The following is a 16,402-nucleotide window of genomic DNA, read 5'->3' as shown; positions in this document are numbered from 1 at the left end:
CCAAGAAGAGAATCTGATAGGCGGCATAATACCACCAATGCAATGGACTACGTCTGAGCTGGGGGCGTGGCGTATATTGATTGGCAGAGCGTGGTCCTATCGCTGAGGCCATTTTCCGGGCGTCCGAGGACGGTGGGGCGGAGCCGAGCGACCAGAGCGTCCCGGAGGCTTCGTCATCGACCTTCGGGGGATCACCAGGTATCTGAGCGGTGGCCGGCGGGAGTTACGGCGGAGGGGCCTTCCGGTACCGGTACACGCACGTTCCTGACCCGGCCTGACCTGGCCCCGACTGGTAGCCAAGTCCCCGGGTCTGCGCTCGGGACGCCAGTCCTCGGGCCAGGACGTGCAGCTCCAGAACCCGCGCGGGCGACCTTGACCATCTCCAGAGGGAAATGGGGGTGGGCCGCGCGCCTTGGTCTCAGGCCGGGGACATCCTACTAAGAGAGAGAGGGGGAGAGACCGGGAGTTCCTTTCTGCCGCTCTTGCAGTTGGAGATGGTTGTTTCCCTTTCCTTGCAGAGAAGCCTGGTCCTAAAGGACCTTCGGGGTCTGGGCGCCGCTCCTGTCCTGCTTTCCTCCCCGGCACGGACTCAGCCCGATCTTGTGTCCTCCGCTGGCTGGCCCCCAGGCTGCCTCTTCTCTCAGGCAGGCTGTTCCTTCCCTCAGTATTCCTCCTCCTCCTCCCCGCTCCCCCACCCCCAACCTTGTGACCTTCAAGACGCGGAGTAAATGCCTCCTCCGGAAAGTCTTCCCTTAATCCTCACTCTAGTCAAATCCGCCTCTTTCCTTTGCGTCTGACGTACCTTGGGAGCAGTATTACCATTTTAGAAAATGCCCTCGTTAAGAACCCACGTCCTAGCTTAGATTCTGGTTCTGCCACTTGCTAACTTGTGCAGGATTAGGCAAGTTACTCGACCTCTCTGTTCTTGCTCGGTAAAGGGGAGGTGATAGTATTTTCCCCCGGGGATTATGTGAGTTCATACTTACGAAGTAGGTGGGGGTTTTTTGCATCTAGTGAGCACTCCCTACGTGTTAGCTTTTGTTGTCATTGCTCATCTGCCACACCCCGTGTAGGTGGGTGGCTTCTTTGGCCAGAGAGCTCATCCTGTGTAAGTCGCCCTCCGTTTCTTGCACTTAGTCGGTGTGCAGTAAAGGGTGGAAGGAGGCCACCGTTCTCTTGGTGGGTCCGACGAAAACCGTACCTCAGCCTCTGTTCATTGAGTGATACAACAAATCTCCAAATGAATTTTCCACTCAAAGTAATGAACACAAGCCAAGAGAACCTGGAGCAACACTTGCCAACCTTGGGTGGCCTCTGCTTCTTTTCAGAAACACTGCCTTTGGTTTTAAAGGTAACCGCACACAGTGTCTCATGAACAACACCTTCCTCTCAGGTTGCAAGTTTAAAGGTGAAATGACAATGAACTTTCGGTGCTGCCAAAGGCACTGGCAGAAGGCAGCTGCCAAGAGGCGTGTTTTATGGCCCGGCCTCCCCAGAGTCCGATTAGAGGCACGATCTTCACAGTGTTGGCCAACAATATGGTCATTCCTTACGTCATTCCCTAGGGGAAGAACAACCTGGGGTTAGCTAAACACTATCAGCGTAGCTAAGTCCAAATAAATATTTATCGATAACCTAAGCAGCTCCATAACCAAGTCCGTGCTGATAGGGGCAAAGAAAGTGCCATAGGCATGCAGTTTTTCTCATGTCTGCACGATCTCGGTTGTGAATTTTCAGAAAGGGCAAGCAGTTACTAGGTGGATGGGTGGGGGGAGAGGGGCTGGAGACAACATATGTGGGATCCAAGTCTCAAACATTTTTCCTTAGGAATATGAGGTTCTTGGACATTAAGTTCAGTGCCCTTCTGCCCTGAGCCCTGCAGGCTGCCCCTCTAAGTAAAATGCCAATCTTGGAATAAACAAAATGCTTTCCAGGCCATTGCTAATTATAACACTTTGACTTAGAATTGATGCAACACTGCCTGGCTGCTGAATGGATAATTCAAGTCAAAGACTCTTTAGAGGCCAACACTGCCCAGACAAGTAGGCAGCCAGGTAAAGTGAGTGTCCGGGGAAAGGGCAATGAAAGCCAAAAGAAAGATGTTTAGCTAACCTGAGGTTGTTCTTCCCACAGGGAATGATATAAGGAGTGGCCATACTGTTGGCCAACACTGTGAATATCATACCTCTAAATCAATGATTCTTAAGCATTTAAGCAACCTCCCTACCATCCCCTTCTGCTTCCCCATCCCCTCAGCCCCTAGTTTCTTCAGAATTGTAAGAGAAGATCTGGGAACAGCTTCATCTGGAATGAATCCCTTTAGAATATACTCTCTTGGAAATCTGAAGCGTTCAGGGCCCAGAGCATAAGAGGCAGGCGAGGCCAGGGCAGCAGTGAGTACTGCATGGACCTCTAAGCAAACTACACACCTGCTTATTGTATTCAATCTTGCCCCTGATGCCCAGAGGTCTAAATTTAGAAACAAGTCAGGGGAAGGAGGAGTTAGTCACATTTTACATTCAGTTACAAAGTGGTTTGAAATGGTTATATTTAGGTATATGCTGTCACTGAGAGTAGGGTATTATTTAGCAGCTGAGCGCATATTTCTTTACAAACCAAAACTGTAGCTTCTGGTCCCAGGTGCTTCGTGCAGATATAGCCAAGTCCCAGAACCACACCACACACAATTAGTCCCAAAAATGGCACAGAAATGCTATCAAGAAACCCCAGTCACAAAGACGAATCTCCTGAGGGGGTAGACCCCAAGTTCCTGAGGAACATATGCTTCACCAAGAAGCACAATAAGAAGAGCCTGAAGAAGATGCAGGCCAACAACGCCAAGACCATGAATGCATGTGCCAAGGCTGTTAAGTCTCCCAAGCCTAAGGAGGTCAGGCCAAGATCCCAAAGGGTGGCATTTGCCTTTGAGATGTATTTACTTTGTTCATTGAATGATGAGCTGCATAGCAGAACAATGCAATCCTTGTTTTGCCTCTTACTAGTTTTGAAACTTTGAGTCAATTACTTAATGTGTCTGAATTTTAATATTCTTAACTGTAAATTGGGGCAAAAAGATTTTGCTTAGTGTTGACATACATACGCCTTACCACAGTTTTAGAAATTATCATTGCCATATGATACACTTTAGTCCCTGAATAGCTGTAGGATAATGACTTAGCTAACTCTCTTTGAAGTCTTTTTGCTCTGGCCTCTCTCTTGCAGGCATATACTCTGGAATTTTTTTAAAATGAAAAAGAAAGCAGGAAATAATTTTTAAAATATTTCGAGTTCTTTAAGAAATCTTGTAGTGAGCAGTAGAAATCTCAAAGCAATTTAAAGGTAGTAAGACAACATATTTAATAAGTTTAAGCAATGTTAATAATAACTTTGTATTTCTATATTACCTTTTTTGAAGAATAGAAAGTGTTTTAGAAACACTATTCCTCTATTCTTTCAACATCCCTAGGTGACTGTCATTATGTGCAGTTGAAACAAAAAGAAACTGGATTGACTTAACAGAAAGCAAATGAAGACATTCAAATGACAAAAGAACTTCAAAGCTACAGACCTTAATTAAAGTCAGAGGAAAATTTCCTCTCCTTGTCCTGTTTCTCCCTAAATGCATCACTAATACAGCCTCTTACTTCTAGAGTAATGTGTTAGCATTTTTCCCCAAATTGTGATGTCCTTTTTATTGAGCCATACGCTTTTATACAAGATGGACATAGATGAAAAGATAATGAAGGAAATAAATTCAATGTGTTTGCTAAGAACATGTTTATTTTAGACTAAAGCAATATACTATAATAGATTGTCTTAATCTATTCCACATAGCTAGCAGGAAAATAGAAGTACATTGTTAACATTTCAACATCCAACAGTAGAGGGCAGCACTGCCCATCTTTTGCAAAATACAGGGTATGGCAAAAGTGACTTTACAGTTCTTTGGAAAATAATATAATGAATTAATAAATAATAATACAAGAGTAAATTCTGTGTTTCGTAAGCCTACTTCTGCCTCAACATGTATTGAGTGCTCATAAAAAGGAAAATAAAAGCAAAGCTCTGGTCATTGTATCTGTGTTTACTTTTACCTAATACTTTTCATAAAGTAAAAAGTATTTTTCTCTTTTATTAATTTATTGATTTATTGGTTTTAGAGAGAAAGGGAGGAGAAAGCAAGAGGTTTATGCATTCATTGGTTGATTCCTGTATGTGATTGAACTCGAAACCTTGGTGTAACAGGATGACACTCTAACCAACTGAGCTATTAACCAACTGAGCTATTCGGCCAGGGCCAAAGTATTTTTCTTATTGTTTAGGTGATTACATAGAAAGAATGTCAGAGCCTGTATAGCCTTGAAGTAACTGGTGGAAAACGCAGAAGGTTTTAGGTTCTCTGCTCAGGATATGGGTTCCGTCTGGCAAAGATAAACAGTAGCTTGACCCTGGACAATCAGATAGGGTTATTGTTATGAACAGACCAAATGCTCCTGTGCTTTCTGGGTAGGAGTCAGTCTACTGAACTAGCAGGATGTGGTTTAAAAATGTGTATAACTCATGTGGTGTGAGCGCTGATAACTGCTTTTAAATTAAAATTCACTGACTATTGTGTTGTCTGTGTTAGTTTTCCTCTCAACACCTGAGTCAGATCAGACCTATCTTCACGATACCACGTCTTATTACTTTAAGAATAATGTCAGACATGATGGGTAGGAATGTCTTTCATGGGATTGCAGTCGGTTGAATGGCTGTGTGTATATATACACAGGTGAAATTGAAACCTTGTATGCTAATCCTCATGCTATTGCTGTATGATTTCTCTATCCAGTAAGAAGCAAGAACAAATCTGTTATTTTGTACTAAAAGTCACATGATGCTCTTGAGCAGGATGACTGAGAAGAGAGAATAATCCTAATCTAGCACACAGTATCCCTAGTACATTTGGACTCTGCTCTAACCCTCAAAACATTTTTGGCAACACTTCTTCAGTGCCCATCTAAATAAATCCCACCAGGAGTAAGAGCTGGAAGACACTTGAGTCTAGTTCCCAGCTCTGCCTTGTGAACTTGGAAAAATTACAACCACTGAACCTTTGTTTTCTCTCTCCTAAATATAGATAACACCTCCCACATCTAGAAAAGGTCAATTTGGAAAACATATTAAAATGCCTTAAAAGCCATGTAAGTACCTAACATATTTCTATCACTGTAGCTCAGAAATGCCTGCCTAACCCATAAGACTCTGTGTTTCTTCTTCTCATTTAGTATCATTATATTGCCTGAGATTGTTCATTTCCATGTGTTCTGAACTTTTGCCATAGACTTTATTGTTTGTTCCTTGTGAACTGAAACCATCAATTATATTTCCTGGTATCTTTCACAGCAACAAGATATTCCCATGCAGAATTAACTTTTTTATTTAATTATGGTAAAAAATAAAAAATTGCTATCATACACATTATAAAGTGTATAGCACAGGAGTAATAACTATATGAACATTGTTGTACAATGATCTCTAGAACTTTGTCATCTGTAATTAATTCTTAACTATCTTCTGCATCACCATTTCCAAAGCATTTATTTTATTGATTGGGCACAAACAGGAAAAAGATATAGGACTTTCACTCTGTAGCTAGGGTTCTCTGGAACAAGGTCATCAAAGATTTCCATTCTAGTCTAAATTCTACCCCCTTTTAAAGAGATTCTGCCCTAGTCTCTCTAACCTGTAAATCAGCCATTTTCTATAAACCTGGGAATATATACCAGAAAGGTGCCTCCATAAAGTGCTTTCAATGAATTATTTATGTCTAGCATATAATTAAACATTTACATGAAGGAAACTGTCATGTTAAAATATAAACTCACTTGCCAATTTGATTTTCAGAATTTTGTTTACTGAAGATAAGTACTCTTTAATTATTATTGCTATAATAGTAGCATTTTTATTTAGCTGGTATGTGTGAGGACTGGGACTGGTATATGGAAGGAAACTCCCAGGAGAAGACCTTGCTTTAGCTATAGATACATGTGCTTCTAGAACTCTCTCAGGATAGCATGACCATATTTAACTCACAATATGTGCTTTTAGAAACAGTGTACCCTTTCTAGCACAGAATTTCATCTAATGTTGTGATTGTCAATTATGTCAAATTTATTTGGGATAAGAAATTTGATTTTCTTCTTTGTATCAAACCTAAAAAGAAACTCTAGATAGATTTAAGATGTAAATATTTTAAACTACAAACAAAATAGGGAAAATAAAGGAGATTTTGAAATATTACTAAAATAGACTCTCCCAATCATGACACAATCTCAAAAGCCATAAAGAAAAAAAATGAGCCCTACCTGGTTTGGCTCAGTGGATAGAGCGTCAGCCTGTGGACCGAAAGGGTCCCAGGTTCGATTCCAGTCAAGGGCATGTACCTTGGTTGCGGGCACATCCCCAGTGGGAGGTGTACAGGAGGCAGCTGATTGGTGTTTCTCTTTCATCGATGTTTCTAACTCTCTATCCCTCTTCCTTCCTCTCTATAAAAAATCAATAAAATATTTTTTTAAATGACTTTGTATGATGATATACACCATAAATAAAAATATGATGACTTGGAAAAGATATTTACAGCATACTTCTCAGACACATCCTATATAATAATCCTATATAATAAAAGGCTAATATGCAAATCGACCGAACAGTGGAATGACTGGTTGCTATGATGTGCAGTGGCCACCAGGGGGCAGATGCTCAATGCAGGAGCTGCCCCTGGTGGGTAGTGTGCTCCCACGGGGGAGCGCTGCTCAGCGAGTAGCCGGGCTCACGGCTGGCAAATGCAATGGTGGTGGCAGAAGCCTCTCCCGCTTCCACAGCAGTTGGACATCCCCCGAGGGCTCCGGACTGTGAGAGGGCACAGGCTGGGCTGAGGGGTTCCTCTTCAAGTGCACAAATTTCATGCACTGGGCCTCTAGTCTATTATATATTCAGAGCATTTTATTGATAGAAAGATAATCTAAGGATATGAAGAAATCAGGAAAGAATAAATACAAGTGGTCAATAAACATATTAAAATTCATCCTCATTATTAAATTAAATCCACATTAATTTATCCATTTTGCTCATAAGATTGACAAAAATTAAAAATATTGATAAATTAATGTTATTGAGAATGCAGGGGGAAAGGCAGTTTCATGCACTGTTGGTGAGATGTCAATTGATAAAACCTTTTCAGAGCGCATTTTGGCAATATCAGCCAAAAAGTGCAGATACCAGCCAATCTCTCCTCCAGGGGTTTATCCTAAAGAAATTTATGCAAGTTTACAGAAAAAGATAGATATAGAGTTAATACAGTTACGCTTTGCAGCATTGCTTTAGTAGAAAAATAATAAACAATGACATACTTTCCAACAGATGTGTTATTTATAACCTAAAATCAAGTTTTTATTGAAAAATAACAGATTTGAAAGAGCCTTCACAAGAATACAAAATTGAGACAGTCTAACAATTATAATTATGTGGAGTAGAGGGGGAAAGTAGTTCTTCAAAGCACTACAGATGTAGTACTTTAAAACTTCAGAAGTCATGAGAAACTATTTTGATAAAGAATAATGTAGTGTGCTACAGTTTAGAACAGCTCTCGAAATTGAGGGACCTATTGAAAATTACTTGATAATAAAATAGTGATTTTTAAAAAATATATAAATTCTAAAACACTGTATCCAGAATCTAAAACAGTTTCTGATATCTAGTAAATCTCAATAAATATTGGCTGGAAAAATAAATGAAGATGATATCTTGATCTGGTTTGTTATAAAAATTGATGCAAAACTGCCTGAATATTAGCACTTGATACATAGCAAATGTTCAGTAGTTCACTACTTTCCTGGGGGCCTGTCTACCACATTATAGGAGTTTGTTTATTTAAAACCATGTATATAGTGCTTATTACAGGTACTGTTCTAAGTGCTTTATAAACAGCAAATCGTTCAAATTATAATCACCACGGAAGTACATGGTCTTCTTATCCCACTTAACAGATGAGGCAATTGAGGAAAAAGCAAATTGTCTGAGATGGCACAGCTAGACAATGGTGATCCTTGCTCCACTGTGCCATGTTGCCTCTACTGTGACAAAAATGTATTGAATGAAAGAATGGATGAGATTTTATTGTTTTCATATTGTGATTTTTTTTTCCCCCAGAGGACTCAGAATATTTTCTTTTAAATCATAGCTAAAAATCACAACTTCCCTTTTGGAGTAGGGCATATTTTTTAAACATTTTAAATGTATTACTAGTTAGTTAATCATGTTTAAAAAAAAAAAAGATCAAGAGAGGTACTTGTTCCTGTGATGAAGTCACTGTATTTGCTTTCTGACATCATATTAATTTCCATACAACAGTTCCAAGTTCTGAACAGAGAAACATCCTGCTCTAGAAGTAGAAGAGGCATAAGGGCTTACAGGGAATTACAAAACAATGTCAAAATTATTGAATGGGGTAAGGTATTGTGTATGGCTTTAACCTTCCACATGACTAAAGCAGTGGATCTCTAACTTTTCCAATCAGGGATCTTTCTAATGTAAGCTAAGCTTTGTAGACTTCTTGAGTTATTTTTTAGTTTTTGTTTTAATTTTAGTTCTAACCTTAGTTTAACTTCATCTTATAACAAAAAACTAGTGTTTCTTTTTCTTCATGATTTATTCATTCATTTGATTAATATTTATTGACAATCTACTATGTGCCAGGCATTGCACTAGGAGTTAAGGATAACATGGTGAACAAAAAGAAAAAGTCCCTATCCTCACAATTAATGAGGAGACAGTAAGAGCATTGAATAAGCAGAATTACTAAAATTACAGCCATGGTAAGTGCTCCATATCTTTCACATCTAATTCCTACTCCAGCAGCACATCTTAGATCCTACACCTTGCACATATTTTCAATTTCTGGAATCCATATTGGCAACCAATGTTTTTGAGAGAAAACATCCCATCTTCTATAATAATAAAAGCATAATATGCAAATCAACTGAACAGCAGAACGACCGTCCAGAGGACCACACTATGACACGCACTGGTGCCAGGCCAGCCAAGGCGGGTGTGATGCGATTGGTGGGGGGGCCCCACCATCACCCCATGATCGCCCTGCAGAAGGAGGCCCAGGCCACCAGCTGGCAGGGCAGTCAATTGGGGGGCTCCGTGATCACCCCAAAGAGGGAGGCCCAGGCCACTGACCAGCGGGCTGCAGCAGGTGAGCAGGGCCTCCCTCTATGGGGCAATGGATCGCGGGACTCCCGGACTGCAGGCCAGGCTGAGGGACCCCCCACCCTGAGTGCACAAATTTCGTACACCGGGCCTCTAGTTAAAAATAATGCCGTCCCTGGTTAGACTGAAAATAATGCCTTTATTATTGTATTATTGCTTCTAGCTCTTTTTTTCTAAAAAATAAAAGCAAATACATCGTTTTTAAAAGTCTAATTTCCATTAGTAAAATATAAGTATTTTTATCTTTGTGATTCAGTTGAGAAACGTGAAGCAAGTAAGAAATTTACTCTTGAGAGTAATAGGTTTATTAAGTTAAAGAAACAAGTATTGCCAAAACCGGTTTGGCTCAGTGGATAGAGCGTCGGCCTGCGGACTGAAAGGTCCCAGGTTCGATTCCGGTCAAGGGCATGTACCTGGGTTGCGGGCACATCCCCAGTAGGAGATGTGCAGGAGGCAGCTGATCGATGTTTCTCTCTCATCGATGTTTCTAACTCTCTATCTCTCTCCCTTCCTCTCTGTAAAAAATCAATAAAATATATTTAAAAAAAAAAGAAAGAAACAAGTATCAAGAGAAGGAAGGATCAGAAACATTTATTTATATATTTATTATTCCTGTCCTACATAGGACAAAAATCTCTAAAGGCTAAAAAGAAAACTGACGACAGGCACTGTCCAAGGAGAACAGCCCTGTTATACAGGGTGAATAGATATTGCCAAGAGATTTACAGCATCTTATGTCTGATGAACACGAGAACCAGTGCAGGGCTGCAAAGTCTCCTCTGGAAGACCATTGACCCAAGAGAGTAAACGGTAGGCAGAGACAAGTCAAGTTCAGAGTTGGGTCTTCTGGTTCCCCGGGGGAGGATTGGGCTGTAACTGAGGTATGAAAGGCCTCAGTGGAATGAGCACTAAAGGCCCCATAAGGCCGAAACCGGTTTGGCTCAGTGGATAGAGCGTCGGCCGGCGGACTGAAGGGTCCCAGGTTCGATTCCAGTCAAGGGCATGTATCTGGGTTGCGGGCACATCCCCAGTAGGAGATGTGCAGGAGGCAGCTGATCGATGTTTCTCTCTCATCGATGTTTCTAACTCTCTATCTCTCTCCCTTCCTGTCTGTAAAAAATCAATAAAATATATATTTAAAAAAAAAAAAAAAAAGGCCCCATAAGCTCCCATCAGGATTCCCCCAAAGGCAAAGTTACTGGTATAGTCAGAGACAAGAAACAGTATTGGGCAAGCTCCAGAATTACAGATAGTGTGACAGCCAATAGGGTTAGAATCCTTCTAGAGACATATACAGGATGCACCCCTATGATGTCCAGTTTCTTCCATTGGAGTGGATTCTTCATTGTATTTAGTTCACTATTTTTTATCCAGGTGCTTTCTAATCAGAGCATGGTCCTCAGACCAGCAGCATCAGTATCACCTATGTGCTTGTTAGAAGTACAAAATTTCAGGTCCCACCCTAGGCCTACTAAGTCAGCATCTGCATTTAAAGGAGATCCCCAGATTTTTCCTAAGCACATTAAAATTGAGAAGCATCATTTTGCCCCCATCAGCTTCTGAGATTATAAAATAGATAAGGTCATTTCTGACTCAACTTGCTCAGAGCTTTGAAGATACCCTGAGATTTTTTTAAAAGGAAAGCATTTTCAAGAGAGAAAATTGCTACACAACTATTAAACATCAAATTTCTTTTCACCTGGGCAACTTGATTTACTTAAGCTATTTTCAGAGTAGACAATCAGTGACTGTTTAACTGACTCAGTCTATAATTGCTGTCCTATCTTAAAATGCTCTAAAGCTCTGTTCTGTTTTGTTTAATGTATAAATCAATGATTCTGAATCTTTGCTGCACATTAGAATTTTCATATTTTTTTCTGACAACCGAAGCCTAAGCCCTTTCCCAAAGATTCTGATTCAGGAGGTTTGGGGTGCAGCTTGGACATATGTAATTTTTTAAAGTTCCTTGGGTGATTCTAATGTTCTGCTGGAGTTGAGAACCATTGAGAGAGCTGAATTGAGAGATGAACAGAATTAGACATACTATACAATAAACAAATGTAGAAGTGACAATAAAACCAAAAAATGGCTTGAGCTTTGCCTTTGATGTTGAAATTTTGCATTCAGGAATCTGTCCTATAAGAATATGTGTACAAAGATATATGTGCACAGAGGCTCATTGCAACATTGTTTGTAATAACAAATATTTTGGAAACAATTTTAATAGCACCAATTAGTGAGTGTTTCATCCCTATAATTCAATACTGTGCTAATGTTAAAATGAATGAGGAAGACACATCTACTGCCATGAAAATATATCCAAAATATATACTATTAAGTTTTTAAAACTTACATAACAATATGTGATATATAATCTCATGTGAAAAGATAAGTATCCTATATAATAAAAGGGTAATATGCAAATTGACCCTAACAGCAGAGCAACTGGGAATGACTGGTCACTATGACACACACTGACCACTAGGGGGCAGAAGCTCAATGCAGGAGCTGCCCCCTGGTGGTCAGTGTGCTCCCACAGGGGGAGCTCTGCTCAGCCACAAGCCAGGCTGACGGCTGCCAGTAAGCGGTGGTGATGGGAGCCTCTCTCGCCTCCTCAGCAGCGCTAAGGGTGTCCGACTGCAGCTAGGCCTGCTCCCCGCTGGCAAATGGACATCCCCCAAGGGCTCCCAGGCTGCCAGAGGGATGTCTGACAGCCATCTTAGGCCCAATCCCCCAGGAAGCGGACCTAAGCCAGCAGGTGGTCATCCTCCAAGGGGTCCCAGACTGCGAGAGGGCACAGGCCGGGCTGAGGGACCCTTCCAAGTGCACAAATTTTTGTGCACCGGGCCTCTAGTCTATATAATAAAAGCCTAAGCAACCATTAAGGCAGAACGACCAGTCGCTATAATGTGCACTGACCACCAGGGGGCAGACACTCAACACAGGAGCTGCCTTCTGGTGGTCAGTGCACTCCCACAGGGGAAGCACCACTCAGCCAGAAGCTGGGCTCACAGCTAGCGAGCGCAGTAGAGGTGGCAGGAGCCTCTCCCGCCTCTGTGGCAGCGCTAAGGAGCAGGGCGCTGAGCAGTAAGGAGCAGCAAGCAGGTAGTGGTTAAGGAACAAGGGGTCCTGGACTGTGAGAGGGCACAGGCCGGGCTGAGGGATCATGTTGTGCACTGGGCCTCTCTCTCTCTCTCTCTCTCTCTCTCTCTCTCTATATATATATATATATATATATATATATATATATATATATAAAGATGACTGAAGAGTGTTCATCAAACTATTGACAATGGTTACCTCTGGAAAAAGAAATGAGAGAGGGACTTTTTTGCTGTGTAAACTTCTAAATATTTTACAGCAAAAATGTATCCACGCACCAAAACACATTCCAGGACTGTTGGCTGTCATACCATCTGTAATCCTGGATTATAGACTATTTAAACTAATTATTATTTTAATATTATAATCTTGAATGAATAATTTTATGATAAATAGTATAGTGGCTGACAAAAATAAAACAAATCTATAATACCTACACAAAACAAAAACTGACACCCAGGGTTTTCTTTATTAAACCTGTCACTTTTCAATGCTGGGATTACTGAAATTGAGTTGCTCTGACGTTTCCAGATACTCTCCCACCTGGAGATTATACTTGGCATCAACTCTAACAGTCTCTCTGGTTCCTCTGATAATTCACCCTTGCAAGCAGATCCCACCTCTAGAAGGATCTCTACATTAGCACTTTGTAAATTCTCCCTTGTTCCACCCCTAAAAATCACTTGGAACAGAAGGCCTCCTACAACTCAGCCTTGCTGAGAGCCAGGTCTCCCGCATTTTAAGCAATTAAGAAAAGCACACTGATTAAGCTGTAGTATGAAGGATGTGCGTCCTTTCCAGGGCAAAATTCTCAAAGTCCGCTGTGTTGGCTCTTCCTCTTTGAAATGGTGGTTAAGCACTGGAAGTGTATAATGAGATAAATTACTTATGAATCTGTGCCTCTCAGCCCCAGGCCACTTCTCTTTCTCTGAGAGAAACTCAAGGATTTTACCCTAATAGCACTGGAACAAAGTCAGGGCTGAGGCAGGCCGACAAAGAGGGAGGCTTCCAACCCGTGGTGGGGCCCTACTGACAGCTCGTTAGAAACTGTCCCTCTCCTGCTCCTCCTTTCATTTCTTCAAGTTACAAAGCCTGACAGAGTTTGATGGGAGAACCAAGGCAATAACATCCCCCGCGGCGACCAAGTCCCTGCTCATCTATCTTTGTTTGACAGATAAGAAGAGTAGATGTCACCTACAAAATGCTTCACTTACCTGAGCCAAGTGTACCAGGACAGCCCTGTCGCCTACAGGACCTTACAAGAGGAATCCAGACAAAGCCCACCAACCACAATTAAGATATCTCTCAAAAGAAAATCATTTTAAGCAGACAATGTGAAAGCCAAATGCCCACTGTAGGTGTCCTCAGAAAAGTGCCTAACATCTAATAGCTCAAAATTACGCTTTGATTTTCAAAAGTCTTTTTTGGGTTATAGTCTCCACCTGGTCTTTGACAGCTGGTGACCATCTAAGATCTGAGAAACCGGTCTGAGGTTCCATGCAGAATATCTGGGCCTCCAGCCTGACCAGAGTGCTAGGAAGGGGAGTGTGACAAAACAACACAAAAACACCTCTCCACCCCAGATGGCAGCTGGGACACACTGGTATCTCAACAGTCTGTCCGTGGCGCTCTGATTTTAGCATACCACAGAAAAGGCTGTGAAGCTTATTTAGAATGCGGATTCTGATTCAGTAGGTCTGGAGTAGGAGCAAGGACTCTGCATTTTAACAAACTCTACGTGATTTTTGGAAGTCGGTGATCCCACTTTGAGAAGCACTGCTGCTACCTGCTGCTGCTTGGGGCAGGGCCTCCAGCAAAGACTCTTAATGGCATTTACAGCATATCCCTTAGCAGGAGTTCCCTCAACAAGCCCAGGACCAGTTCTCAGCAGCTGTTCCTGTTAGAGTCTCTAGGATTGTCCTGGAGGTCACAATTGTCTCAGAGGCTACTTGCAGCAGCAGAGGCATCTCCCAGAGACCAATATCTCAGAGCCCTTTCTAGAAGGCAACTCCAACATAGTCCTGCTGAGCCCAATGCTGCTACATGGTCATAGTAGCTGTTGATTTTAACCACTTTCTTTTTTATTAGATCACAGGTTCTTAAACCTTGGTATGCATCAGAATCACCAGGGGAGCTTGATAAAGTCCATGGACCTAGGCCCCATCCCAGAACCACCTAGATATAGAGGCAGTTGATCAGTAGTTTAACCTGCTACCAGACGATGCTGATGCACACCAAAGTTTGAGAACTTACCATCTAGAACAAAAGCAACATAGAAACACTGTTTAAAGTCCAACTACAGTATTGCAAAAACTGAAATCTTACTTTCCCTAATAAGTCTCCACCCAAGTGCTCAAATACGTTCCTAGAGGGAAAAGCTACTAGACTAGCCAACTTACTAAGTGCAGCTATTCTGTGGTTTAATAAAATCTATATTCAGAAGTCTAAACTTTTAAAATTAGAGATTTTTTATCAGCGCAAAAAAATTAAAGCAATAATAAATATTTACTATGTTCTTATTATGTGCCAGGTACTGCTCTAAGCATTTTTGTGTTAAAATGGTTGATGTTTATTGAGCACTTGCATTGTAATGAAAAAGATTATTTCAGTTAGTCCTTCACTTCCTCTACGCATTTTAGATAATAGATAAGGAAACTGAGGCATAAATAAGTTAATTTACTTGCCAAAAGTTGCATGAATGTTAAGCAGTAGAGTCCAATTCTTAACCATTATGTCACCTCACTCATATTAATAACAAACAATAGTGCTTTATTCAACAAATATCTAAGGCTATTAAGTGCCAGTATTGGGGATTCTGTTCTAAGTATACAGAGACAAACAGGACAAATGGGCTCCCTGCTTTTATAGGGCTCATGATCTAGCGAGCAATCCAAATGTGTAAACAAGTCATTCAATGCAGTGAGGAGTGCAGTACCAAACCAGGAGGAGCAAGGAGGGTTTCTCAGAAAAACTGAGGTGTAAGATGAGATCTAAGGATGAGCGTGAGTTAACCAAGAAGTCTGAGAAGGAGAAGAGAAGGAGAAAGGAGTTGAAGGCTAAGGAGATGGTAGTTACACGGCAAAGGCCCAGAGTTCAGAGAGCACATAACACAGTTAAAGAAATGAAAAATGATTTGGTAGCCTGGAGCAGAAAGAGAAGAGGAAATGTGTGAGTGATGAGATCAGAAAGATGAACTACAACCAGATTTAAAGAACCATGTAAAACATGTTATAGGGTTTTAGCATTTGGTAAATGGAGATCCATTAAAAGACATTAGGCAGAGCGCATAGCTGAGGAGAGAGATTGGCCTGGTCCATTGGCTTGTATGTCATGGGCATTGGTGGTCACTGAAACCATGAAAAGAAAATATTACCCAAGGAAGGAGAAGAGGGCCCTCAGCAGCCTTGGGAACATCAACATTTCAGGGTTGGAAAGAGAAAGAGGAGCCCCCAAAAGAGACAAGAGGTAGGAGGAAAAATTAAAGGTGACATATAGTAAGTCCTTACTTAAGGTTTTTGATAGGTTCCACGACTTTAAGTGAAACAACATGTAATGAAACTGATTTTACCATAAGCTAGTCGATATAAAAAGGAGTTGGGTTTTTTTTCTTCTGAATGAAGCCACATTATTTGAGGATCTGCTGTAATTTGCTCAAGATTGCAAAGCTAGTGACAAACTTTGAATTCAAAATGTGTCTATCATTCCAAAGTCACTTAACTTCAACAGCTCTTATTGTTTTCCCTTACTGCCTAAAATGGTTGATATAAAAATTGTATTTAGAGATATTTTTTTTCAGGAGCTCATTTACGGTATACAACAAAATTTTGTCAAGGAATTTGTTCAATGCACCCTTGAGTTGCATTAAGGAAGCAAGCTCATGAAACATGCTTCTAGCTGCCTCCTCATCTCTTTCCTTCTGCATCCTGCCATATCTTTGGTTTAAATATGCTTGTTCTACTGAAGAGTGTCTCCTAAGACAGAGCTGTCCCCATACATAGTCCATTGGAAAAGTGGAATTTCTCTTCAGAAGTTCTCCCATGTGGCC

General features: G+C 41.2%; 1 long non-coding RNA gene across 1 annotated transcript; it reads left to right on the top strand.

Moving 5' to 3' along the window:
• Window positions 1-106: 106 nt before the first annotated feature.
• On the top strand, window positions 107-13,692 carry LOC111826294. Its single transcript, XR_002829576.1, has 3 exons — window positions 107-198; window positions 5,120-5,183; window positions 13,532-13,692. It is a non-coding gene; the product is annotated as an uncharacterized LOC111826294 (long non-coding RNA).
• The last annotated feature ends 2,710 nt before the right edge of the window (window positions 13,693-16,402 follow it).

This window comes from Myotis lucifugus, unplaced genomic scaffold, assembly GCF_000147115.1.
Source record: "Myotis lucifugus unplaced genomic scaffold, Myoluc2.0 scaffold_66, whole genome shotgun sequence".
Classification (NCBI taxonomy): Eukaryota; Metazoa; Chordata; class Mammalia; order Chiroptera; family Vespertilionidae; genus Myotis; species Myotis lucifugus.
This window is presented reverse-complemented; position numbering and strand designations above follow the sequence as displayed.